This window comes from Hemitrygon akajei, chromosome 6 (assembly GCF_048418815.1).
Source record: "Hemitrygon akajei chromosome 6, sHemAka1.3, whole genome shotgun sequence".
In the NCBI taxonomy this organism is placed as follows: domain Eukaryota; kingdom Metazoa; phylum Chordata; class Chondrichthyes; order Myliobatiformes; family Dasyatidae; genus Hemitrygon; species Hemitrygon akajei.
In genome coordinates this window covers 173,153,346-173,179,556 of record NC_133129.1, presented here as the reverse complement: position 1 = coordinate 173,179,556, position 26,211 = coordinate 173,153,346, and the positions used below count along the sequence as shown (strand labels likewise).

At 45.1% G+C, this 26,211-nt stretch overlaps 1 long non-coding RNA gene across 2 annotated transcripts in view; it reads right to left on the bottom strand.

Moving 5' to 3' along the window:
* LOC140728773 (uncharacterized) overlaps positions 1–3,991 on the bottom strand; it is a 34,364-nt gene extending 30,373 nt beyond the window's left edge. For both annotated transcript variants that reach the window (XR_012099182.1, XR_012099181.1), the window contains exon 1: positions 3,896–3,991. This is a non-coding gene — a long non-coding RNA (uncharacterized lncRNA). The remainder of the gene's footprint in view (positions 1–3,895) is intronic.
* Positions 3,992–26,211: the final 22,220 nt, after the last annotated feature.

The window sequence follows — 26,211 nt, the reverse complement described above, 5'->3', positions numbered from 1 at the left end:
CATAATTCCATATATATATAAATGATTAGCATTGTTCGTGCTTGAAGTACATTAGATTCTGTGACAGAAATCAGTCCTTTCCATGCTCGGACTCAGAATTAGGGAAGGAAGCTGGGGAGGAAGTGAGTTGTCAGCCGTACATAGAGAATGGTATCCGATTGCATTTGCTCAACCTCGTCCTCTGTTATTTGACCCTGTGCAAACATTCAGAAACAGCTGACAGACAATTAAACATGTTCAAACTGACATCCTAGAGATACTGCCATTAAATTCACACAGCTGCATCTCATTGATAGGATCAGCTCAAAACTCCAGCTGCCTATTCCTTATTCTGAGACTATGACCACCAGTTTTGGGCTCCTTCACTCAGGGAAACATCCTGTCTGAATCCACCCTGTCAAGATCTCTGAGAATTTTATAGCTTTCACTGAGGTCATCTCTCATTCTCCTAATGCTAATGTATAGATCAACACACACAAACTGCTGGAGAAACACAGTGGGTCAGGCAGCATCTATAGAGAGGAATAAGTAGCTGATGTTACAGGCCAAGACACTTCATCAGGACTGGAAAGGAAGAGTGAAGAACCACACCACCAACAACCCACTTATTTAGCCCTACTCTAATCACGAGACAGTTTTCAATGACCAATTAACCTACTACCTTGTACTTTTTTGGACAGTTTGTTGTTTTTTGCACTGATTGTTTGTCTATCCTATTTGGTGTGGTCTTCGATTGGTTCTATTGCATTTCACTATGTAAGCCCATAACAAAACAAATCTCATGGTATCTCACCATATACAGTATATGGTGACATATAGGTAATTTGATAATAAATCTGCTTTGAACTTTGCCATGTTGGAATGGGAATGGGAAGTAGAATTGAAATGGAAGGCCAGTGGGAAATCTCACCTTTTGTGCTTAAGTATAGAGGCCTAGCCTACCCAATCTTTTCTCATAAGATTGACTTGTCAGGAACCAGTTTGATTCAAAATTGCTATCACTTTCCCTATTTATCTTTGTCGTCAAGAGACCAAAATTATTCACAGTGCTCTAGGCCTCAATAAGGCTCTACAGTATAAAATGCTAGTACAGCATCTTTACACCAATAGGCACACTTCTTCCCAATAAAAGCCAGCCTACAAATTGCCTTCCTAACTGCTTACTTACCTGCATATTAGCATCCAGTCATTTGTACAAGGACACTCTTGTCCCTTTGAATATCCATACTTTATAGTCCCCAATCACTTAGGTAAATCTGCTTTCTTGAAAAAAATTTCACCAATTTCCACATTGCACTCCATCTGTCACCTTCTTGCCCCCTCCCTCGCCTGTTCCTGTCTTCCTGAAGCCTCTTCGCATCCTCTTGACAACTCCTATTCCCACTCAGTACCTTTCCAGCAGTAATTTATAAAAATACCCAGAACTGTGGGAGCTTCAGAGTATGGGGGTCAGAACTGTCTATGCATACCTGATATCACAGCTGGATCTATTCTTTTTTTAAGTCTGTGGTAAATTATATTGTTTCTTTTTGTCAAATATTCCGAGGTACAGTGAAGAACTCATACTTGTGGACAATCGACACCGGCGCACCTCAAGCATCCGTGGTTAACCCACAGATCTACTCTACTTATACTCATGACTGTGTGACTAGGCAAAGCTCAAATGCCACTTATAAATCTGCCAATGACACAACTGTTGTTGGCAGAATCCCAGATAGTGACGAGGAGGTGTACTGGAGTGAGATAGATTGGCTGGTTGAGAGGTGTCGAAACAACAACCTTGCACTGAACATCAGTAAGACCAAGAAATTGATTGTGGACATCAGGAAGAGGAAGTCAAGGGAACACACACCAGTCATCTTCAAGAGGGCAGCAGTGGAAAGGGTGAGCAGTTTTAAGTTCCTGGGCGTCAACATCTCTGCAGACCTATCCTAGGCCCAACATAGAAGGCACGGCATCAGCTATATTTCATTAGGAGTTTGAGGAGACTTGGTAAGACTCCAAAGACTCCAGCAAATTTCCACAGATGTACCTTGGGAAGTGTTCTGATTGGCTGCATCACCACCTGGTATGGAGGGGCCAGTGCGCAGGATCAGAAAAAGCTGCAGAGGTTTGCAAAGCCAGCCAGATCCATCATGGGCACTAGCTTCCCCAGCATGGAGGACATCTTCAAAAAGTATCCATCATTAAGGACCCCCATCACCCAGGACATGCCCTCTACTCTTTACTACCATCAGAAAGGAGGTACTGCAGCCTAAGGACACACACTCAATGTTTTACGAACAGTTTCTTCACCTCCACCATCAGATTACTAAATGGACAATAAACCAACCGATGAACACTACCTCACTATTTCTGTACCACTTAATTAATTTAATTTTTCGTATATACAGCATTTCTTATGGTAATTTATAGTTTTGTTTGTATGGACTGCTGCGGCAAAAGAAGAAATTTCATGATGTATGTCAGTGATATTAAACCTAATTCTGACTCTGATTCAGTTCTGAACTTGTCTTGCATACTGTTTATACAGATCAATTCACTGCACAATGCATTGATGTAGAACAAGGTAAGACAATAATGGAGCACAGAATGAAGTGGGCCTGAAATGTGTTAGGGTCTGCAAACTGCAGGCATTCTTGAATGTCTTCTTCTCATGATTGCAGCCCTTTCCTGTTAACCCATTTTCTGCTCCTTGGAATGCCTACCTGGACCAATTGCACAAACCAACAGAAAGAAATGCTCTTTGCCAGTCAGTTGCCCAGAAGCATTGAGCGGGCAAAAGTCAGGCCTATCTGTTCTAACACAAGGTTCATTCTCCCTCCAAGGCATGTGAACCGCTTCATTCCTGACTTGGAAATTCAACACTGTGTGTGACACCTACAGCTGCATAGGAGGTTGATTACATCTGTGAGACCATTAGACCATAAGATATAGGAAAATAATTAGCACCATCAATCATGGCTGATTGTTTTAACTCTACTTTCCCACCTTCTTCCCATAACCCTTCCCTCCCTTACCATTCAAGAACCTATCAATCTCTGCCTCTGACTTGGCCTCCACAGCCTGCTGTGCCATTGAATTGCTCAAATTCACCACCCTCAGGCTGAGGAAATTTCTCCTTAACCCAGCTTTAAAGAGGCGTCTCTTTATTCTGAGACTGTGCCCTTGGATTCTAAAATCTCCTGCTAATAGAAATGTAACCTCCATGTCCAGGCCCTTCTGTATACAGTAGGTTTCCAAATCAAAAGGTTCAAAGTAAATTTATTATCAAAGTACATACATGTCACCATAGACAACCCTGAGGTTAATTTTCTTGTGGCATTCTCAATAAATTCATAACAGAATAATAACCATGACAGAATCAATGAAAGATTGCACCAAATTGGGTTTCAGCTAGCATGCAATAGATCCCCAACAACCCCCCCCCCCCATCCTTCTTAGTTCCATCGAATATAGGCCCAGAGCCATCAAATACTCCTCATATGTGAAGCTTTTCATTTCTGGTGTCATTTTTCTTGTGAAATACTTCTGGACACGTTCCAAGATCAGCACATCTTTCCTTAGATATGGGGCTCAAAATTGCCACAATATTCCAAATGCCATCTGACCAGTGCTTCAGCAGTACACCTTTGCTTTTGTATTCTTGTCCTTCTGAAATTAATACAAATATTGCATTGCAGCCGAGCTTTATAGTCTCCGATTCATTGTTACTACAGATCATACAAAAAAACTGAGCACCATTTTGTCTGGCTCAGTACGTTATCTATCTCAGCAATGTCCTTTGTTCTACTCACTTCCCCTTACATCACCTCATGTGACTTCATCCATCATGCTCCATGCCAAAAGTGCCTGCTGAAGGAAAGCAGAATCCTTAAGCAAAATTAAGACAAACCTCAATCTTCCTACCAAAAGCACACTTGCCGACCCAGAGCCAAACAGGATTGTTGACAACCGTCACAGAGGCTGCAAACCCTGGGTGGCATGAAGAACTCTTGCGACTGCAGCAACAGCAAGATTAATATACAGTAAATGTCTCTTTCTTGGAGCAGTTCCCCCGCCTCCTGTATGTGTTTTAAGGAGGTCTTACATACTCTTTTGTCCAGAGTTTTGATAATAGGAAGTATTGTCTTCTTGTTTTTTTGGGCATGGTTCTGTATTTTGCTTATGCATTTAGTTGAAATACGCTTGTGTGGACAATGCTGCCAGTACTTCCCACTGTCTGGAAGCCTACCAGAGAGAGTTTCTGTCCTCAAAATCAGAATTTAATCTCACTGACAGATGTTATGAAATGCATTGTTTTGTGTCAGCATTACAGCACAATACATAAAAAATACAATAAATGATGATAAGAGACATACTACACTCAGTGGTCACTTTATTAGGTACTTCCTGTATCTACTGAAGTGGGCACTAAGTGTACGCTCGTGGTCTTCTGCTGCTGTAGCCCATCCACTTCAAGGTTTGATATGTTGTGCTTTTGGACACCACTTTTGTATCGTGTGGTTACTTGAGTCACTATCGCCCTTCTGGCAGCTTGAATCTGTCTGCCCATTCTCCTCTGTCCTCTCTCATTTACAAGCTATTTTTGTCCACAGAACTGTTGCTCACTGGATTTTTTTTTTTGGTTTTCGCACCATTCTCTGTAAACTCTAGAGAGTGCTGTGCATGAAAATTCCAGCGGCTCTGCAATTTCTGAGATACTCAAAGCACTCCATCTGGCACCAACAATTTTTCTAAAGTCAAAATCACTTAGATCGCATTCCTTTCCCATTGTGATATTTGGTATGAATAACAAATGAACCTCTTGCAACACACACAAGATGCTGGAGGAACTCAGTAAGCCAGGCAGAGTCTATGGAAAAAGTACAGTTGATGTTTCAGGCTGAGTCCCTTCTGCAGGACTGGAGGAAAAAAGATGGAGTAGATTTAAAAGGTGGGGGGAGGGGAGGGAGAAGCACAAGGTGATAGGCGAAACTGGGAGGGGGAGGGGTAAAGTAAAGAGCTGGGAAGTTGATTAGTGAAAGACATACAGGGCTGGAGAAGGGAGAGTCTGATAGGAGAGGACAGAAGGCCATGGAAAAAAAGAAAAGGGGGCAGGAGCACTAGAGGGAGGTAATAGGCAGGGAAGGAGATAAGGTAAGAAAGGGTAAAGGGGATGCAAGGGCATTACTGGAAGTTTGAGAAATTGATGTTCATGCAATCAGGTTGGAAGCTACCCAGACGGAATATAAGGTGTTGTTCCTCCAACCTGAGTGTGGCTTCATCTTGACAGTAGAGGAGGCCATGGATTGACATATTGGAATGGGAATGGGAAGTGGAATTAAAATGGGTGGCCACTGGGAGATCCCACTTCTTCTGCCCGACATTAAAAGGATGATAAATTATAATAAATGTATATATATACACACACAGTACTGTGCAAAAGTCCGAGACACGTATATATAGATAGTGGTCCTAAAACTTTTGCACAGTACTGTAGTGATTTTATGTGTTGCACTGTATGGCTACACAAAAAAGAAGTCATGAGTGATGATAAACCTGACTCTGATGTGGGTCTCTATTGCGGACTGATAGTGAGAAGGGGCCAGGGAGAGGGGAATCGTGGTTAGAAAAAGGAGAAGCAAGAGGGGAGGGAGCGGGAAGCACCAGAGAGACATTATGTAATGAACAATAAACCAATTACTTGGAATCGAATTACCTTGCTTGGTGTCTCAGGGCAGGGTGTGTCTGCACCCGCACCACCCCATAGCAATTCTTTACTGCCAACTGTCCCAGGCCTCTCCTACGGCACTCTACCCTCGCCTTCCCAACATCCTGTGCCATTGTCAGATTTACAAACACACTCTCCCTCGCTATATATATATGTGCCAAGACGTCTGCACAGAACTGTATTTGTCATAATTAAATTAAGTAAGTAGTGCAAAAATAGTGAGGTAGTGTTCGTGGGTTGGTTCATTGTCCGTTCTGAAATCTGATGGCAGAGGGGAAGAAGCTGTTCCTTAAATCTTGAGTGTGTGTCTTCAGGCTCTTTACTGACAGTCGTAATAAGAAGAGAGCACATCCCGGGTGATGTGGGTCCTTAATGATGGCTGCCACCTTTTAAAGATGCCCTCAATGCTGGGAGTCGAGTGCATATGATGAAGGTGATTTTCATTTGGTGATATTGCTGCTCGCTGGCAGATTTCATACTTCAAAGTTCATTTTGTCATATGTTTAAATGGAAAATGGATCAACCATCAAATTTTAAATGCATTTGCTCTAATTGGCTGAAGATAGTGTTTGCCTTTATTGTTTAGACTCCTGGGTATATTCACTGGAACCTGTACAGTTGAACTATTCTCAGTGGCCTGCTAACTTTTACTAAAGTGCATTAAGGAAGATTTCCTCCTCCTGGCAGATTATACAACAGTGATGTGATCAAAAATCATTTAGCACCTTTGACAGCAGGTTCATCCAAGCTCTCAACATCCCAGAACTGTCACAGACCAAATGTTACAATCACCAGCTATAAAAGTGTTAAATTTAAACAAAATAAAATTTGAAACCTAAAATGTACAGAATATCAAAATTAGCAGGAAAAAAACAACAACTGAGTAATACAGCACAGAAACAGGCCCTTTGGCCCAACTTGTCTATGCCAACCATTGTAGTCCCATTTGCCCCATTTGGCCCATATCCTTCTAAACTCCTCCTACCCATGTCTTCCTAAATGTTTTTTTTTAAAAAACATGGTTAATGTTCCTGTTTCAGCCACTTTCTCACTCTATTTTGAAATGAATAGAGAGATGTTTCTGTAACAGGTCTGAGCTGATGAGGAATCCTCACCTGGACCTATAGCTTGTAGAGGTGAGCTACTGTGGATGTTACTTGTGTAACCTGCATACTTCAGCAATGTGCTTTTCAGTGCAGTCCTGACACCAGATTTCAACCCAAAGCATCACCAATTCCTTTTCCTCCCTTCATCTGCTGAATTTCTTCAGAACCCTGGGTTCCAGCATCTGCAGACTCAATTTGGTCTTCTTTGACGATCGACTAAACCATGAGTTGATCTAACCACGAGTGATAACGAGCTGCGGCACTGAGAAAGGCCCTGCAGCCCATCAACCCATGCTGACCACCAACCACACAAAGAGTCACAGAGTGATTAAGCTTGGTAGCAGGCCATTCGCTCCACTGTGGCCAGGCTGACAAGTGTGCACCTACCTGTATCAATCCAATCTTTCACCAGGGGGCCCATAAACTGCTCTGCTTATCTAGACTCCTCTGAAACCTTGTCAGCATCTCTGCTATCAGCTAAACACCTTGGTGAAAAACGTCCTGCTCAGCTTCCTCTAAATCAGGTGTTCCCAACCATGAACCTTTACCATAACTGACCCCAGCTTGGGAATCCCAGCTGTAAATGTTTTAACCCTTAACATAATTCTATCTACTACTGATATAGGGTAAGAGTTTCTTCTCTCTCCCTTATCTATACCCTGTGGCGACCCACTTTCTGCGCAGGCGAACCGGCTCACAAATAGCCAGCGCGCGGGGAGAGACTTTGGTAATGCACCTCCGATGTCATTTCCGCCCGGAGAGGGCGGGTGCTAGGGATTTAAATGGCAGCGCCGCGAAGTTTGAATAAACTAGTCTCGAAACGACTTACCGACTGCGTGTCATTATTTCAGCGCTGTGTGTAGCACATCGCTACATTGGTGACCCCGACGGTCCAAACGGGATTTGGACCAAAGATGACCAACTCTTCATCTGTTCACGCAGTTTCGCTAAAACTGCCGACTTTCTGGATGCTGCGACCACGCGTGTGGTTTAGCCAAGCAGAAGCCCAGTTCCAGATTCGGCAGATATCCTCTGATTCCACACGTTACTACCACGTGGTGAGCACCCTTGACCAGGAGACGGCCGCCCAGGTTGCGGATTTCATACAGTCGCCCCCGGAAGAAGGCAAGTATGAAGCATTCAAAGCGCTGCTCATTGAGAGCTTTGGCCTCTCGCAGCGTGAGCGAGGTGCCCGCCTGCTTCACCTGGACGGTTTGGGAGGCAGACTGCCGTCAGCATTGATGAACGAGATGCTGTCCCTGGCTGACGGACACAAACCTTGCCTCATGTTTGAGCAAGCATTCATAGAGCGACTGCCCGAGGACATACATCTGCTGCTGGCCGACGCAGATTTCAGCGACCCCCAGAAGGTGGCGGCCCGGGCAGAAAAGCCAAGAGGGAGAGCATGGTGTCTGTCGGTCAGATTACCAGACCAGGCCCGGCAGGGGGGCGCACACAACACAGAGGCAGGAGTGAGCAGGCCAGTGAACAGTGGTGTTTCTACCACCAGTGGTGGGGCACAAAAGCCCACCATTGTCGCCCACCCTGCAAGGGCCAGAGCCAGCTGCCGCTAATAACTATGGTGGCTGGCCACCAGGACAGCCTCTTGTACGTCTGGAACAAACAGTCGGGACGCCGCTTCTTGGTCGACACTGGAGCGGAGATCAGCATCTTGCCCCCGATGGGGTACGACACCCGCAACAGGAAGCCAGGACCCACCCTGAGAGCCGCAAACGGCAGCACGATACGGACCTACGGCACCCGCACAGTGCAGCTGCAGTTCGGCGCCAGACGGTTCACGTGGGACTTCACACTGGCCGCCGTGGCCCAACCACTCCTGGGGCGGACATCTTGCGAGCTCACAGCCTGCTGGTCGACTTGCAAGGGAAAAGACTGGTACATGCCGAGACTTTCCAGACGTTCTTGCTGGGTGAAGCCAACTTGCCGGCCCCACACCTGGACTCCGTCACGCTGTTGGACGACAAATTCACCAGAATCCTGGTGGACTTTCCATCGATTCTGGCACCACAGTTCACAGCAGCCATGCCCAGACACGGGGTACAGCACCACATTCAGACCCAGGGACAACCCCTCCACGCCCGCGAACGAAGGCTCCCCCCCGGAAAAGCTCCGCCTGGCGAAGGAGGAGTTCAAGAGGATGGAGGAATTGGGGATCGTACGGAGGTCTGACAGCCCATGGGCCTCCCCCCTGCACATGGTGCCCAAAGCAGCCGGGGGTTGGAGACCATGCGGCGACTACCGCAGACTGAACGAGGCTACAACTCCAGACCGCTACCCCGTGCCGCACATACAGGACTTTGCAGCAAACCTGCACGGGGCAAGAATCTTTTCCAAAGTAGACCTCGTCTGGGGATACCATCAAATCCCAGTGCACCCTGAAGACATCCCCAAAACAGCACTCATCACCCCATTCGGCCTGTTCGAGTTCCTCCGAATGCCGTTCGGCCTGAAGAATGCCGCACAGATGTTCCAGCAGCTAATGGATGCAGTGGGACACGACCTGGACTTTGCGTTCATCTATTTGGACGACATCCTTATAGCCAGCAGTTGTCGTCAGGAGCATCTATCCCACCTCCGCCAGCTCTACTCCCGCCTGAGTGATTTCGGCCTCACGATCAACCCGGCCAAATGCCAGTTTGGTCTCGATACCATCGACTTCCTGGGCCACAGGATTACCAAAGACGGGGCAACACCTCTGCCCGCCAAGGTAGACGCGATCCACCACTTTTCCCGGCCCAACACTGTCAAAGGCCTGCAGGAGTTCGTTGGTATGGTGAACTTCTACCACCATTTCCTCCTCTCAGCAGCCCGTATCACACGCCCTTTGTACACACTGATGTCGAGTAAAGGCAAGGACATTACTTGGGACGAGGAGGCCGCGGCCGCTTTCGTTAAAGCCAAGGAAGCCTTGGCAGATGCCGCGATGCTGGTGCACCCCAGAACGGACATTCCGACCGCCCTCACGGTGGACACATCCGACGCAGCAGTCGGTGGGGTGCTGGAGCAGCTCATCGAGGGGCACTGGCAACCCCTGGTGTTCTTCAGCAAGCACCTACGACCACCCGAACTCAAGTACAATGCTTTAGACCGGGAGCTGTTGGCGCTGTATCTGGCAATCTGGCATTTCAGGTACTTCTTAGAAGGCAGGCTGTTCACCGTGTTCACGGACCACAAACTGCTGACCTTCGCATTCACGAAGGTGTCCAATCCCTGGTCGGCTCGCCAGCAGCGACATCTGTCCTACATCTCCGAGTACACGACGGACATCCAGCATGTCTCGGGAAAGGACAACATCATGGCGGACGCACTTTCCAGACCAGCTGTCCAGGCCCTGTCCCTGGGGGTGGACTATGCAGCACTGGCGGAAGCGCAGCAGGCAGACGACGAGATGCCCAGCTACAGGACCGCAGTCTCGGGTTTGCAGCTGCAAGACTTTCTCGTAGGCCCAGGTGAGAGGACCCTCCTGTGCGACGTGGCTACCGGCCAACCTCGCCCCATCGTCCCGGCAGCCTGGAGATGGCGAGTTTTTGACTCCATACACGGTTTGGTGCACCCAGCTATCAGGACAACCGTCCGGCTGGTCTCCAGCAAGTTCGCGTGGCAGAGACTTCGCAAGCAGGTCAGTGAATGGGCCAGAACTTGCGCGCAGTGCCAAACAGCCAAGGTACAGCGGCACACTAAAGCCCCGCCGCAGCAGTTCGAACCCACCCACCGGAGGTTCGACCACATTCATGTGGATATCGTGGGCCCCCTACCAGTGTCCCAAGGAGCGCGGTACCTCCTAACTATGGTAGACCGGTTCACGAGGTGGCCAGAGGCCGTCCCGCTCACCGACACATTTGCTGATTCCTGCGCCCGAGCACTGATCGCAACCTGGGTAGCACGCTTCGGGGTACCGGCCCACATTACCTCCGACAGTGGTGCCCAGTTCACCTCCAGCCTGTGGTCGGCTGTGGCCAGCCTGTTGGGAACGCAGCTACACCACACTACTGCCTACCACCCACAGTCGAACGGACTAGTGGAACGCTTCCACCGTCATTTGAAGTCAGCTCTCATGTCCCGCCTGAGAGGACCTAACTGGGTGGACGAGCTTCCCTGGGTCCTGCTCGGAATCCGCACGGCGCCCAAAGAGGACCTGCACGCCTCGTCAGCCGAGTTGGTGTAGGGCGTGCCCCTGGCCGTCCCAGGAGAGTTCATACCAGCCCCAAGGGGGCAAGAGGAAGAACCCGCAGCAGTCCTGGACAGACTACGCGAAAGGCTCGGCAACCTGGCCCCCGTACCGACTTCACAGCACGGACGGACCCTGACCTATGTACCCACAGACCTCCAGAACTGTAAGTTTGTGTTCGTACAAAGGGGCGGACACCGGGCACCACTACAGCGGCCGTACGAGGGGCCATTCAAGGTGATCAACAACAACGGGTCCACGTACGTTCTGGACATTGGGGGGAAAGAGTAAGTTTTCACGGTGGACCGACTCAAACCGGCCCATGTGGACTTGGTGCAGCCGGTCGAGGTTCAGGCACCGCGGCGCAGTGGCAGACCTCCCAAACAGAGGCTGATCCAGACTGTGGACATTGGGGGGTGTGTCGCCGGTTCTGGGGGGGGGGGGGGTTTATGTGGCGACCCACTTTCTGCGCAGGTGAACCGGCTCACAAATAGCCAGCACACAGGGGGAGACTTTGGTAATGCACCTCCCTCCGACGTCATTTCCACCCAGAGAGGGCGGGCGCTAGGGATTTAAATGCCAGCGCCGTGAAGTTTGAATAAACTAGTCTCGAAATGACTTACCGACTGCGTGTCGTTATTTCAGCGCTGTGTGTAGCACATCGCTACAACCCCTCATTATTTTATATATCTTAGTTTCATTCCCCTTTGACATCCTCCACTCCAGGGAAAACAGACCCAGCCTTTCCACATTCCTCTCATAACTGAGACATTCCAAGCCAGGTGGGATCCTGATGAATCACCTCTGCACTCTCTCCTCAACTATCATAGGCATTTACAGGTTAGTTCTCCTCTAAACCATTTTACACATTCTGACTTTCGCGTCAGTTCACCTACTTGTTAAAGATTAAAGGTCAGCCTTATCTGCCACATGCACATTGAAACACATCGTGCTTCAGCAAACTACACAGTCCAAGGACTGTGCTGAGGACAGCCTGCAAGTGCTGCCTCGCTTCCAGCAGCAAAATAGCATGCCCACAACTGACTAACCTTCACCACATGTCTTTGCAATGTGGAGTGAAACCAGAACACCCGGAGGAAATGCAGAAGGTCACAGGGAGAACATACAAACTGCTCCACAGATGCCAGGAAGAAGCATGCGATTGAGGAAGAAAAGAAGGGAAAGGACAGTTCCTGAGAGAATCTGGATGCAACCAAAAGAAAGTAGTTGAAGAGTTGAGAAATTGCCTGGTAAACAGGCTGGTAAATTGTCAACTGTATCAAAGCACAGTGAAAATTTTACATACATTGATAGAGGTCAATTCATTACAATATATTGAGGTAGGACAAAAGTGCAGAATAAAGTGTTTTGGTTACAGTGAAAGTGCAATGCAAGGAGACGATAAGCTGAAAGGTCAAAGAGGCAGAGAACACTACATCACAGAAACAGGCCCTTCAGCCCATCAAGTTCATAGATAGATAGATAGATAGATACTTTATTCATCCCCATGGGGAAATTCAACTTTTTTTCCAATGTCCCATACACTTGTTGTAGCAAAACTAATTACATACAATACTTAACTCAGTAAAAAAAAACATGATATGCATCTAAATCACTATCTCAAAAAGCATTAATAATAGCTTTTAAAAAGTTCTTAAGTCCTGGCGGTTGAATTGTAAAGCCTAATGGCATTGGGGAGTATTGACCTCTTCATCCTGTCTGAGGAGCATTGCATCGATAGTAACCTGTCGCTGAAACTGCTTCTCTGTCTCTGGATGGTGCTATGTAAAGGATGTTCAGAGTTTTCCATAATTGACCGTAGCCTACTCAGCGCCCTTCGCTCAGCTACCGATGTTAAACTCTCCAGTACTTTGCCCACGACAGAGCCCGCCTTCCTTACCAGCTTATTAAGACGTGAGGCGTCCCTCTTCTTAATGCTTCCTCCCCAACACGCCACCACAAAGAAGAGGGCGCTCTCCACAACTGACCTATAGAACATCTTCAGCATCTCACTACAGACATTGAATGACGCCAACCTTCTAAGGAAGTACAGTCGACTCTGTGCCTTCCTGCACAAGGCATCTGTGTTGGCAGTCCAGTCTAGCTTCTCGTCTAACTGTACTCCCAGATACTTGTAGGTCTTAACCTGCTCCACACATTCTCCATTAATGATCACTGGCTCCATATGAGGCCTAGATCTCCTAAAGTCCACCACCATCTCCTTGGTCTTGGTGATATTGAGACGCAGGTAGTTTGAGTTGCACCATATCACAAAGTCCTGTATCAGTTTCCTATACTCCTCCTCCTGTCCATTCCTGACACACCCCACTATGGCCGTGTCATCAGCGAACTTCTGCACATGGCAGGACTCCGAGTTATATTGGAAGTCTGATGTGTACAGGGTGAACAGGACCGGAGAGAGTACGGTTCCCTGCGGCGCTCCTGTGCTGCTGACCACCATGTCAGACCTACAGTCTCCCAACTGCACATACTGAGGTCTATCCGTCAAGTAGTCCACTATCCAATCCACCATGTGAGAGTCTACTCCCATCTCCGTTAGTTTGTGCCTTAAGATCTTGGGCTGGATGGTGTTAAAGGCACTAGAGAAGTCAAGGAATGTAATCCTCACAGCACAACTGACCCCATCTAGGTGAGAGAGTGATTTGTGCAGCAAATACGTGATAGCATCCTCCACTCCCACCTTCTCCTTATACGCAAACTGAAGAGGATCCTGGATCCATGTCAAACTATTTACCTGCCTAATCCAATCGACCTGATTATTGACTTCAGGAGGAGGAAACAAGAGGATCCTGAGCCAATCCTCATCAGAGGATCAGAGGAGGAGGACACCAGTAACTTTAAATTCCTTGGTAATATTAATTTGGAGGACCCCTCCTAACTTATTCAACCTTTCCCTATAACGCAGATCAGCAAGACCCAGCAACATCGTTGTAAATTTTCTCTATATTCTCAATCTTATTGTTATCTTTCCTGTAGCTAGGTGACCAAAATTGGCGACAATCAACCAGTTTATAGAGACACAAGAGACTTCAGATGCTAGAACAATGAACCATCTGCTGGAGGAAATGAGTCCTGAAGCAGGACTTGAACCAGAAACCTCAACGATTCCCTTCCCCTCCACAGATGTTGTTTAGTTTGCTGAGTTCCTCCAGCAACTTGCTGTTCCAAAAACTACTGATAGTTCAGGTCATTGACCTTCAACAAGACTATGAGGAAGATGATCAGCACTTCCATTTTTTCTTTCAATCTCAAATTTTAAAGATAAAATTTTAAAGATTAGCTTCATTTGTCACATACAGTGAAATGCATGGTTTACATCAAATCAAATTGACAAGGGTTATGCTGGGGAGCTGCTTGCAAGTGGCATCATGCTTCCAGTACCAATGTAGCATGCCCACAACTATATGTCTTTGGAATGTAGGAGAAAATATGCGCCATCGCGGGAAGAACGTACAAACCCCTTACAGACAGTAGTGGGAATTGAACCCCCCCCACCACCCCCATTGGTGATCTCTAGTGCTGCAAAGCATTGCAGTAACTGCTAGGCTACTGTGCTCTGTCCAGTTGTCACATCACATTCCCAACAACATTGGACATCATATTCCCAACAACACTGGATAATTCTGGATTTAATTATGCAGCAGCTCTTTTGATCCCTATTATCACCTTATTTCATCTTTCAATAATCACTTACTGTCCATTATATTCCACCCTACCACAAAATTTCTTTGTTCTCATTTCCTCTTCGCCTTTAAAGTCTGATCTATTTCTAACCATTTCCACTTCTGCTGAAGGTCACTGACTTGAAACATTAACTCATGTTCATTCTTTCCTCCCCGTGGATGCTGCCTGGTTTCCTGTGTAGTTCCAGTGCATTCTGTTCTGGGAATTTGCTTTTGTTTTTTACGCTTGGAGGTAACAAAGGAAAATAAAGAATAATAGGGGAGTGTGGCAGTTTTCTAACCCGTGGCTTCGATCTCTTTGCAATGCAGAAGCAGATGGCTGGCTTCAGATGTTCTCCAGTCAATGCATTTTGCAAATCATTACATCACCAGTACAGATGAAGGATCTGGTTGTTTGAATTCTCTGTGCAATTTGTGAATTTTTCATCTGAGGAAAGGCATTTTCCCAGTGCAATGTGGGTATTGTATTCTGCATGCATTCCTGCAGCCTACACCACATCTCGGAACAATAAAATGCTTTCTTACATTCCTTCCCAGCTTCTGTGAATAGATCTCTCTGTTGACAACATACTCTGCTCTCACCCTTTAAGAATTTAAAAAATTATGGTTATATCAATGCTTTGATTGCTCAGCATAATTTTCAATGGACAACTCGGAACACTATTTAATAAACTGCGGTTTGGTGGTTTAATGCAGCCATTTGGTGGCTTGTATATTGCGAATGTAAATAAACATAGTTTGTTAAACTGCATGTTTAAGCTACCATCTGCTGCACAGTCAGGTGGCAGGCCACTGGCGCAGGAAATGTCACTCTTTCTAATAACAAGCCAAAGCAGATTGTTAACAATGCTAGTACTCAGTTGCAAATGCCAAACTTGTAGAATTGTCTTTGGCTTCAGCTGCCTGGGTGGCATTTTGCCCTTGTTGAACCTGCAACCTTTACAGTGTTCCTGCTGCTGCCTGGATGAAGTTTGTACGTTCTCCCCGTCACCGCGTGGCTCTCTTCCAGGAGCTCCAGCACGACAGTGGCTATATTTCATTCGGAGTTTCAGGAGGTTTGTTATGTCACCAAAGACAGTCGCGAATTTCTACAAGTGTACCATGGAGAGCCAACGAACTGGCTGTATCACCATCTTGTACGGGTTGGGTGTGGTGGGTGCGTGCTCTACTGCACAGGATCAAAAGAAGCAGCAGAAAATTGCGAGCAACATACACCGAAAATGCTGTAGGAACTCACGAGACCAGGCAGCAGCCATGGAAAAGAGTGAACAGTCGACAAGTTGGGTCAAGACCCTTCATCACCCAGGACATGTCCTCTTCTCATTGCTACCATCAGGAAGGAGATACAGGAGCTGAAGGCACACACTCAGTGATTCAGGAACAGCTTCTTCCCCTCTGCCATCAGACTTCTGAATGGACACTGAACCCATGTACACTACCTCACTACTTAATAAATGTAACTATTTATATATATACTTACTGTAATTCACAGTTTTTATTATAATACTTTGCATTGCACTGCCGCTGCAAAAGGAGTAAATTTCAGGACATATGCTGGAGATATTCATTCTGAGCCTGATTCAAAGGTGCTCAGGTCAGTAGGTTAATTGGTCAGATGGGTGTAATTGGGTGGTACATGCTTATCGGCCCAGAAGGGCCTGTAACCATGCTAAATCTCCGAATTAATAAATATATTCACTCAGCATTCAGTCTATTGAACTTCAGCTCACTGCAGAAGGAGTGCAGCTTTGCCAGTGATGCTGGTTTTTCCCATAAGGTTCCAGTGGCCCTCGCAGACAGCCGGAAAAGATCCTCTTGAATCATTTTGAAGAGGAGGAGGAAAGTTACTCATGGCCTATGTTATCCCTCCACCTGCACCACTAAAACTGGTTACCTGGTTTCCACCTAAATGGTGGAGGATTACAAATACCTGGGGATACGAATTGACAATAAACTGGACTGGTCAAAGGACACTGAGGCTGTCTACAAGAAGGGTCAGAGCCGTCTCTATTTCCTGAGGAGACTGAGGTCCTTTAACATCTGCCAGATGATGCTGAGGACGTTCTACGAGGCTGTGGTGGCCAGTGCTATCATGTTTGCTGTTGTGTGCTGGGGCAGCAGGCTGAGGGTAGCAGATGCCAACAGAATCAACAAACTCATTCGTAAGGTCAGTGATGATGTGAGGGTGGAACTGGACTCTCTGACGGTGGTGTCTGAAAAGAGGATGCTGTCCAAGTTGCATGCCATCTTGGACAATGTCTCCCATCCACTCCATAATGTACTGGTTAGGCACAGGAGTACATTCAGCCAGAGACTCATTCCACCGAGATGTAACACTGAGCGTCATAGGAAGTCATTCCTGCCTGTGGCCATCAAACTTTACAACTCCTCCCTCGGAGTATCAGACACTCTGAGCCAATAGGCTGGTCCTGGACTTATTTCCACTTGGCATGATTAACTTATTATTATTTAATTATTTATGTTTTTATATTGCTATATTTCTTCACTATTCTTGGTTAGTGCGGCTGTAACGAAACCCAATGTCCCTTGGGATCAATAAAGTCTGTCTGTCTGTCTGTCTGTTTGTAAATATTGCTGTTTGTGGAAGCTTGCTTTTCAAAGTTTTATAATTACAAGAAACTCTGCAGATGCTAGAAAACAGCTTCTTACTTCATACCCCCTTTCCCACCCACGGCTTCATCTATCACCTTATAGCTTGTCCTCCTTCCCTTCCCCCAGCTTTTTATTCTGGCATCTTCCCCCTTCCTTTCCAATCCTGAAGAAGGGTCTCAGTCTGAATCGTCGACTGTTTGTTCATTTCCATGGATATTGCCTGACTGCCTGACCTCCTGAGTTCCTCCAGCATTTTGTATGCATTGCTCTGGATTTTGAACACCTGCAGAGTCCTCTTATGTCTATGATATTACCTGGGGCCATGACAGGTGCTATATAAAGACAAGACTTTCCTCTCTCTTCTTCAAAATCTGGGTGGACATACCAACCACTCAGACGAAATTGAACCTAACTTCTTATGTGCTGATATTTGTAGTGTTACTCATGTGGAAGTGTAAAAGGGAGGTTTGTTCAAGAGCCTGAGATGTTTCATTCAGCCGATCTTCACTCATGATGCATCACTGCCACCACCATTATCCAAGCAATGCATAGAATAGGAGGCTATGAACTAATATTCCTCTTGAAACTAAAAGGATTCTTTCTTACAGTCAAGTAAACATCACAATATAACCAGGATTACTGAATCTGCTCTGGTACTCTTTGAAAAGAAATTTGGCACATTCGATCGCTTTATCTTAACTTTGAGTGGTAGTAATAAAAGCACGTTGACAAACCACTTGCATCCCTCTCATCTTTAGCAACAGCAATATAAACTGGGCTGCTAACTTCCCATCTGAAGATCAGACAGTTAAAGGCAATTCCAGTGCACCAAAGGATATGTGGCCTCAAAAATACAGAAAAAGCAAAACAGAAAGCACCAGAGGAAGTAAATTATCTAGTTTTTTGTGTCTTAATATCTGACTTTCTATTTCCTTCCTCTTATCCTGAATGCATTGGCTCTTCCTGTAGCATGGTTTTTCAAAGGGCAGAAACCTACCCGTGCCGTGCCAAGTGTTCTTTCCTCTATCAGAAAGGGTCAGTGGGCTGTTCCTTCGCAGAGAACAAAGCTGATCATCCGTTTATCACCGGATGTAGTTACTTCCACATTTTTGGCAGGTCTCTGGACAATAGTCACATGGGATGATCTTGATGTTTCCATTCTCAAAAAAGCAGTTGTTACACTCTAACTGCTATGGTGTTTGAGATATGCTCAGATCAGGATTTCCACCAGAGTTTTTTCCCCCTATTAAGAACGTGATGGGACTGGATCCATGTGTTGAAGGCATTGCTTCTCCTTCTTCAGTCAAGATATTACATTGCCAAACACAAGAGATTCTGCAGGTGCTGGAAATCCAGAATAACTCAAAATGCTGGGGGAACTTAGCAGGGCCAAGCAGCACCAATGGAAGGAAATGAAGAGTCGACGTTTCAGGCCAGGACTCATCTCCTTTGATATTCTGCAAAGAACAATTTTTGGGGTTTTTTTTGAAGTAAGATTATATCTAAAGATGCATATCAGTGCCCAGAAGCATTTCACAGATAATGAAGAGGTTTTTGTGGAAGTTTTAATGGAAGGGATGTTGCAACTTGTTTGCAAAATTGTAATCTCCAACCACAAGCATCTGTTTTATAATGCACATTTAGTCTGTTTTAATAATGTATTCTGAGAAAAAAATATTGGCAGATGCCTGGGATATCTTCTCTGCTCTTCCTCAAAATAGTTCCATGGGATAATTTATGCCCAGCTGAGAGAGCAGATGAAGTCACAGCTTAGCAACACATCTGAAAGACAATCTCTCCCAGTACTGTTCTGGAGTGTCAGTTTAGATTTTCGAGCGTCAGTACCTGGCATGGGATAAAACACAGCATCTTCTGACACAGAAAGTGGGAGTGCCTTTTTGGTAACTTTTCCTGTTTCTATTTTTGTGAAAGTTGGATGCAGTCAGCCACAATTGACATTGACTTCGGATTAATGGCAGTGAATGTATGAACATGATATCAGAAAGGCTCTTAAAGATGAGACAATTACTGTTGATACAGTCAAATACGTGGCATCAAAGTATATATGTCCAATCATGAAAGGTGAATGTAAAACATAGGAGTGCGTTGCTGAATCCAAATCAGGGTTGTTTAGGACAGTCTTTTCCCCAAGTTCCTGTCAACTTGGGTGGACTTAATCATAGCACAAACTGACCTTGACATCAGAGTTCGACTAATAAAGAAATATCAGAGCAAAGCAACTGGAGCAGGACAATTAAAGGAAGGTGAAAAATCCATGCTTCCTCTCATTCTGATGGCTTAATCAGATGGGTTGCACATAAATCTACGTCTATTTTGAACATTTAACATACAGAAGGCTGGACACTTATGATGAAAATAACGATTTAGTGTTTTCAGTTGGCTTGTCTGTCTTTAACACACACATGCAATGAATGCCTTTGCTTCAAGTAATCAATCGTGTTGTTAATTAATGCACATTTTAAAAAATTATTCATAATAATAAAAAATACAAGAAAACACTATGCAATGCTTTTTCATTCTTTACATTCATAGTCAATGCTTAATGTATCGTTTAATTTCATTCCCTACGCATCAATAGCCAGGCTGCCACTCATGTGACCTTCCTGGGGGTATACTATTAATGCACACATAATGCAATTTCTCTACACAATTATATGAAGAACAGTAGACTAGAAACTGGATTTCACCTCTCTTGAGTTTGGTGAAACACTGTTAGGTTTAACATTAGTAAAGGTGAAAACATAAAATAGGCCAAAAACATGTCTGAAAAAGTTGTCTTTAGAAAGAAGTACTGTACTAATACAAGATCTGAGTTCCCAGTAGGACGAGACTCAGTTTGACCGTAGGTGTCCAAACAGGGAATCAGATTTAGAATGAGAATCAGGTTTACAATTGCAGAAATACGTCATGAAATTTGTTGTTTAGCAGTAGCAATACAGATCAATACATAACAATTACTACAGGCTACAATAAGAAATATTAAAACACAAATAAGGAAGTTGTCTGCCCTTAGGTACACTCCCATGGCAGCCAGTAGAAATTTAAGTAAGGAAGTTAAAGCTGCTCACCTTTTTCAATGCCAATTGAAAATTTTTCAATTTGTTCAGTGTGTGTACAAATGGATCTGATACATTTTTGAATATATTGTCTAAATTACCTCAGCATATTGAAATTGAAACCTGGATACCATTTTCCACTGCTGCGTTAGATATTTAGATCAACCATGGGTCAACTTTAAAATGAAGATCTGCTTTGTCTGTCACATGTAAATCTACACAAAGTGCTGGGAGGATACAGCAGATGACCACAACAAATGGCGAGGTACTCTTCAGCAACACCTAGAGCAAGGTGAAAGAGTGATCCTGAGTCAGTTTGAGGAGCAGAGAGCTAAATGGAGAGCACAGCGGACCGCAATTCCACGACGCCCTACACATGCAGCAACTGTGGCAGAGCCTATCGTTCCAGGATCGGCCTCAATAGCCACAGTCGACGCTGCTCGACAAACAAGTGACTACCAGAGGTGCAGTACCCATGGTCGACCACGACCGACGGAGGCCACACACATACACACGTCCAAAACATTGAAATGCATCATTTGTATCGAGAATGTGCTGGTGGCAACTTGCCAGCATTGCCAGGCTTCTAGTGCCAACATAGCATGCCCACAATTTACTAACCCTAACTTGTCTGTCTTTAGAATGTAGGAGGAAACCAGAGCACCAGAGGAAACCCACGCGGTCACAGGAACAACAAACAAACTCCTTACAGGCAGCAGTGAATATTGAACCCTGATCATACAGCATTAACTTGATAGCTTATGAGCTTGGTTGTTGGACCGACAGTCAATTTTTTTGTTAGAGGCTTTGATCTCTGACTATTGACGTGGAGAGGCACGTGGTTCTCTTGAATGCAAATTAGAAATATTCTGCACGATTTGTAAATTAAAAGAATTGGTTATTAATATACTAACTGATATGCATTTGGTGTTTCAGGCATTTAAATATTATTTATCTTATAAGTCATACACCTTCTGGCGATTGAATGAGCTTCTCTTCTGCATAACTATAACCACGGTCTTCCTTTTGCATAACAAGATCCCTTTACAAGCATAGCATGCAGTGGTAATTATGCACATGATGGCTATCCTGTACTAGAGAAGTACCCTGTTCAAACCAAGAGTATACACTAGTATATTAACCACTGGCTTAATCAGTCACATCATGGTGAAGTACATGAGAAGTCTTTGCTATATTACAAATGTTCACAAGGTTTCTGTAAGGTACAGAATATAGCTTAATCTTAGATATCCTGTGATAATCCATCCAAACATTGTGCCCCATAAGATAACAATGATGCTATGATTTGCTGCTGCGGGAAGTAAGCATGGTGTTTATTCTGTCATCTTCCCGCTGCCTTTCCAGTCCTAAAAAAGGGTCTCAGCCTGAAACATCAACTGTTTATTCATTCCTGTAGATGCCGCCTGAACTGTTGAGTTCAGGACAGAGAAGGGGAAGGGTAGCCAGAGCAGAGGACTCCTCTGGACATTCCCCTCAGCAACACACACACAGCTTTGGATACTGTTGTAGTGGATGACCTAGAAGAGGAAAGCCACACGGTCAGGTTTCTGGCACTGTGGCTCAGAAGGGAAGAAGAAAGAAAGAGTCAAGCTGTATTGATAAGGGAACCATTGGCTACGGGGTTAAAAAAAGAGTTTCTGTGTACAAGAATCAGACTCTCAGATAGTATATTGCCCCACCAGGGGCCAGATCAAGTTTATAGTATTCATAACTGGGAGATTGAGCAGCCAGAGATCATGGTCTCTGTCGGCACCGATGATGTGAGTAGGAAGGGTGACGAGGTTCTGCAAAATCAGTTCAAGAAGTTACATGCTAAGTTAAAGGATAGGTCCTGCTGAAGGGTTTTGGCCCGAAATGTTGACTGTACTTTTTTCTATAGATGCTGTCTAGCCTCCTGAGTTCCTTATGCTTTGTGTGTGTTGCTCAGATGACCAGCATCTACAGATTTTCTCCTGTTTGTGAAGGAGAGGACCAGTAGAATTGGGATCACAGGATTGTTACGCATGCCATGTGCTAGTGAGGCTAGAAGATCATACAGCTTACACATGGCTAAGGAGATAGTGCAGGAGGGAGGGCTTTGGGTGTTTGGATTATTAGGCTCTCTTCTAAGGAAGGTGGGACCTGAACAGAAGGAATGGTTTGCACCTGAACTGGAGGGGGACTAGTATCCTAGTGGGAATGTTTGCTCATGCTGCACAAGGGAAATTAAACTAGAGTTGCAGGGGGCTGGGAACCAGAATGCCGAACAGATAGTGGAGAATGATGTTGTTAGGCGACATACAAAGTCAGGAATCTAAAAGCTGAATATGGTGGGACTAACGTTCTGAGCTGCATACATTTCAATGCAAGGAACATTGAGAGAAAGGTTGGTGAGCTTGGGGCATGGATCTGCACATGGAATTATGACACTGTGGCCAACTGTGAGACTTGGTTGCAGGAGGGGCAAGACTGGCAGCTCAATGTTCTGGGGCTCTGTTTTATTAGACCCAATAAAGCAGGAGCGATTAAAGGAGGAGGTGTGGCAATATTAGTCAGGGAAAATGTCACAGCAGTGTTCAGACAGGACAGACTGGAGAGCTTGTCAGCTGAAGCTATATGGGTGGAACTGAGGAATAAGAAAGGTATGACCATGTTAATGGAAATATATTATAGACTAGATATTATAGACGGGATTTAGAGGAGCAAATATGTAGAGAGACTGTTGCAAGAAACATAAGGTTATGATAGTAGATGATTTTAACTTTCCACATATTGATTGGGACTCCCCGTTAAAAGAAGGCATAAATTTTTACTGGCAGAGAAAGTAAAGGTGAACCTTAAGGGCTTCTACAGATATATTAAGAGCAAAAGAATCGCAGGGGACAAAATTGCTCCTCTAGAAGATCAGAGTGGTAATCTATGCGTGGAGCCGAAAGAGATGGGGATACCTTAAATGGATTTTTTTGCATCTGTGTTTAATCGAGAGACGGACGCAAGATCTGTAGAAGTGAGATAAAGCTGCAGTGAAGTCATGGACCCTGTACAGATTACAGCGGAGGAGGTCTTTGGTGTCCTGAGGCAAATTAGGATGGATAAATCCCCAGGGCCTGACAAGGTGTATCCTCAGACCCTGATGGAGGCAAGTGCAGAACTAGCAGGGGCCCTAGCAGAGATATTTAATATATCCTTAGCCACGGGTGAGGTGCCAGAGGATTGAAGGATAGCTAATGCTGTTCCATTGTCTAAGAAAGACTCTAAAAATAAGCCAAGAAATTATAGGCCATTTAGCCTGTCGTCTGCACAGAGAAAGCTTTTAGAAGGCATTTTAAGGGACTGGATATATAAGTATTTGGATAGGCATAGACTGATTAGGGATAGTCAACATGGCTTTGTGTGTGGTCAGTCATGTCTAACCAATCTTACAGAGTTTTTCGAGGAAGTTACCGGGAACGTTGATGAAGGCAAGGCAGTAAATGTTGACTACATGAAGGCAAGACATTTGACAAGGTCCTGCATGGGAGTTTGGTCAAGAAGTTACAGTCATCTGGCATTCAAGATGAGGTAGTAAATTGGATTAGTCACTGGCTTTGCGGAAGAAGCCAGAGATTAGCAGTAGCTGGTTTCTTCTTTGACTGGCACAGAGCACCCACTCCCCGCTGAACATTGACGGCTCCTTGGTAGAGATCGTAAACAGCACCAAATTTCTTGGTGTTCACCTGACGGAGAATCTCACCTGGTCCCTCAACACCAGCTCCATAGCAAAGAAAGCCCAGCAGCGTCTCTACTTCCTGCGAAGGCTGAGGAAAGTCCATCTCCCACCCCCTCCATTCTCATCACATTCTACAGGGGTTGTATTGAGAGCATCCTGAGCAGCTGTATCACTGCCTGGTTCGAAAATTGCACCATCTCGGATCGCAAGACCCTGCAGCGGATAGTGAGGTCAGCTGAGAAGATCATTGGGGTCTCTCTTCCCGCCATCACAGACATTTACACTACACGCTGCATCCGCAAAGGAAACAGCATTATGAAGGACCCCATGCACCCCTCATACAATCTCTTCTCCCTCCTGCCGTTGGGGAAAAGGCTCTGAAGCATTTGGGCTCTCACGGCCAGACTATGTAACAGTTTCTTCCCCCAAGCTATCAGACTCCTCAATACCCGAAGCCTTGCCCTATTGTCCTGTTTATTATTTATTGTAATGCCTGCACTGTTTTTGTGCACTTTATGGAGTTCTGTGTAGGTCTGTAGTCTAGTGTAGCTTTCTCTGCGTTGTTTTTTTTACGTAGTTCAGTCTAGTTTTTGTACTGTGTCATGTAAACCATGGTCCTGAAAAACGTTGTCTCATTTTTACTATGCACTGTACCAGCAGTTATGGTCGAAATGACAATAAAAGTGACTTGACTTGACTTGACTGGAGGCCTATGACTAGTGGTGTGCCACAGGGATCGGTGCTGGGTTCATTGTTATTTGTCATCTATATCAACAATCTAGATGATAATGTGGCGAACTGGATCAGCAAATTTGTGGATGACACCAAGATTTGGGGTGTGGTGGACAACGAGGAAGACTATCGTTGCTCACAGTGGGATTCGGACCAGCCGGAAAGATTGGCTGAATGTGACAGATGGAATTTAATGCAGACAAGTGCAAGGTTTTGCACTTTGGTAGGACCAGTCAGGGTAGGTCTTACACAGAGAATGGTAGGACACTGAGGAGTGGGGTAGACAGTGGGATTGGAAAATACAGATGCAAAATTCTTTGAAAATGTCACAGGTAGACAGGGTCATAAAGGGAGTTTTTGACCTATTGGCCTTCATAAGGAAAAGTATCGAATATAGCAGTTGGATTGTTATGTTATAGTTGTATAAGATGTTGGTGAGGCCTAATTTGGAGTATAGTATACACCTACCTACAGGGTAAATGCAAGCAAGCTCTTTCCACTGAGGTTGAGTGAAACTACAACTAGAGATCATGGGTTAAGGGTGAAAGATGAAATGTTTAAGGGGGGCATGAGGGAGAACTTCTTCACTCTGAGGGTGGTGAGAGTGTAGAACGAACTGCCATTGCAAGTGTTGGACGTGGGTTTGATTTCAACATTCAAGAGAAATTTGGATAGGGACATGGATGGCAGAGATATATGGTCCATGTGCAGGCCAATGGGACTAGGCAGATTAATGGTTTGGCATGGACTAGATGGGCCAAAGGGCCTGTTACTGTGCGGAAGTGTACTATGACTTATCCACAATGTTTGGAAGAACGTCTACATATCAATGCTTATATGTGGTTGTAATATCTAAATTTGAATGTTAAATAAGACCGCAGAAAGTAATGCCTGTGGACGGTAAGTTTCCTCACACTTATTGTTTAATTTTCAGTTGAGGTCACACTTCAGGATTTTGGCCAGAAAACTACTTCAAACTTTCAAATGTTGCAATTCTAGAGAAAATCATTAACATAACAAGCATTTAAAAAATGTTGAAAGGAAAAATGGTTAAAATAATAATGAAACAAGCCTTGATTCTTTTCAGTTTGCAAGAAATAAAATAATCTTTTGCCCTGAAATTTTTAACCACTCCACCTAGAAGATGGGCTGTGCTTTTATTGGGAGCATTTGATACTGATGCTTCATTGGTGGCCCCACACATACAAAAAAAAACACAACATAGACTAACATCCTGTTAAGAGTGGTTACTTCACCCTTAACAGGATGTTAAGGACCTCACAGGACCTCAGTCAGTCTTGCACATCTCCCAATGCATTACTTAACAGTCTTCAGAGAATAGCATCAGCCCATAAAAGCATCATGGTA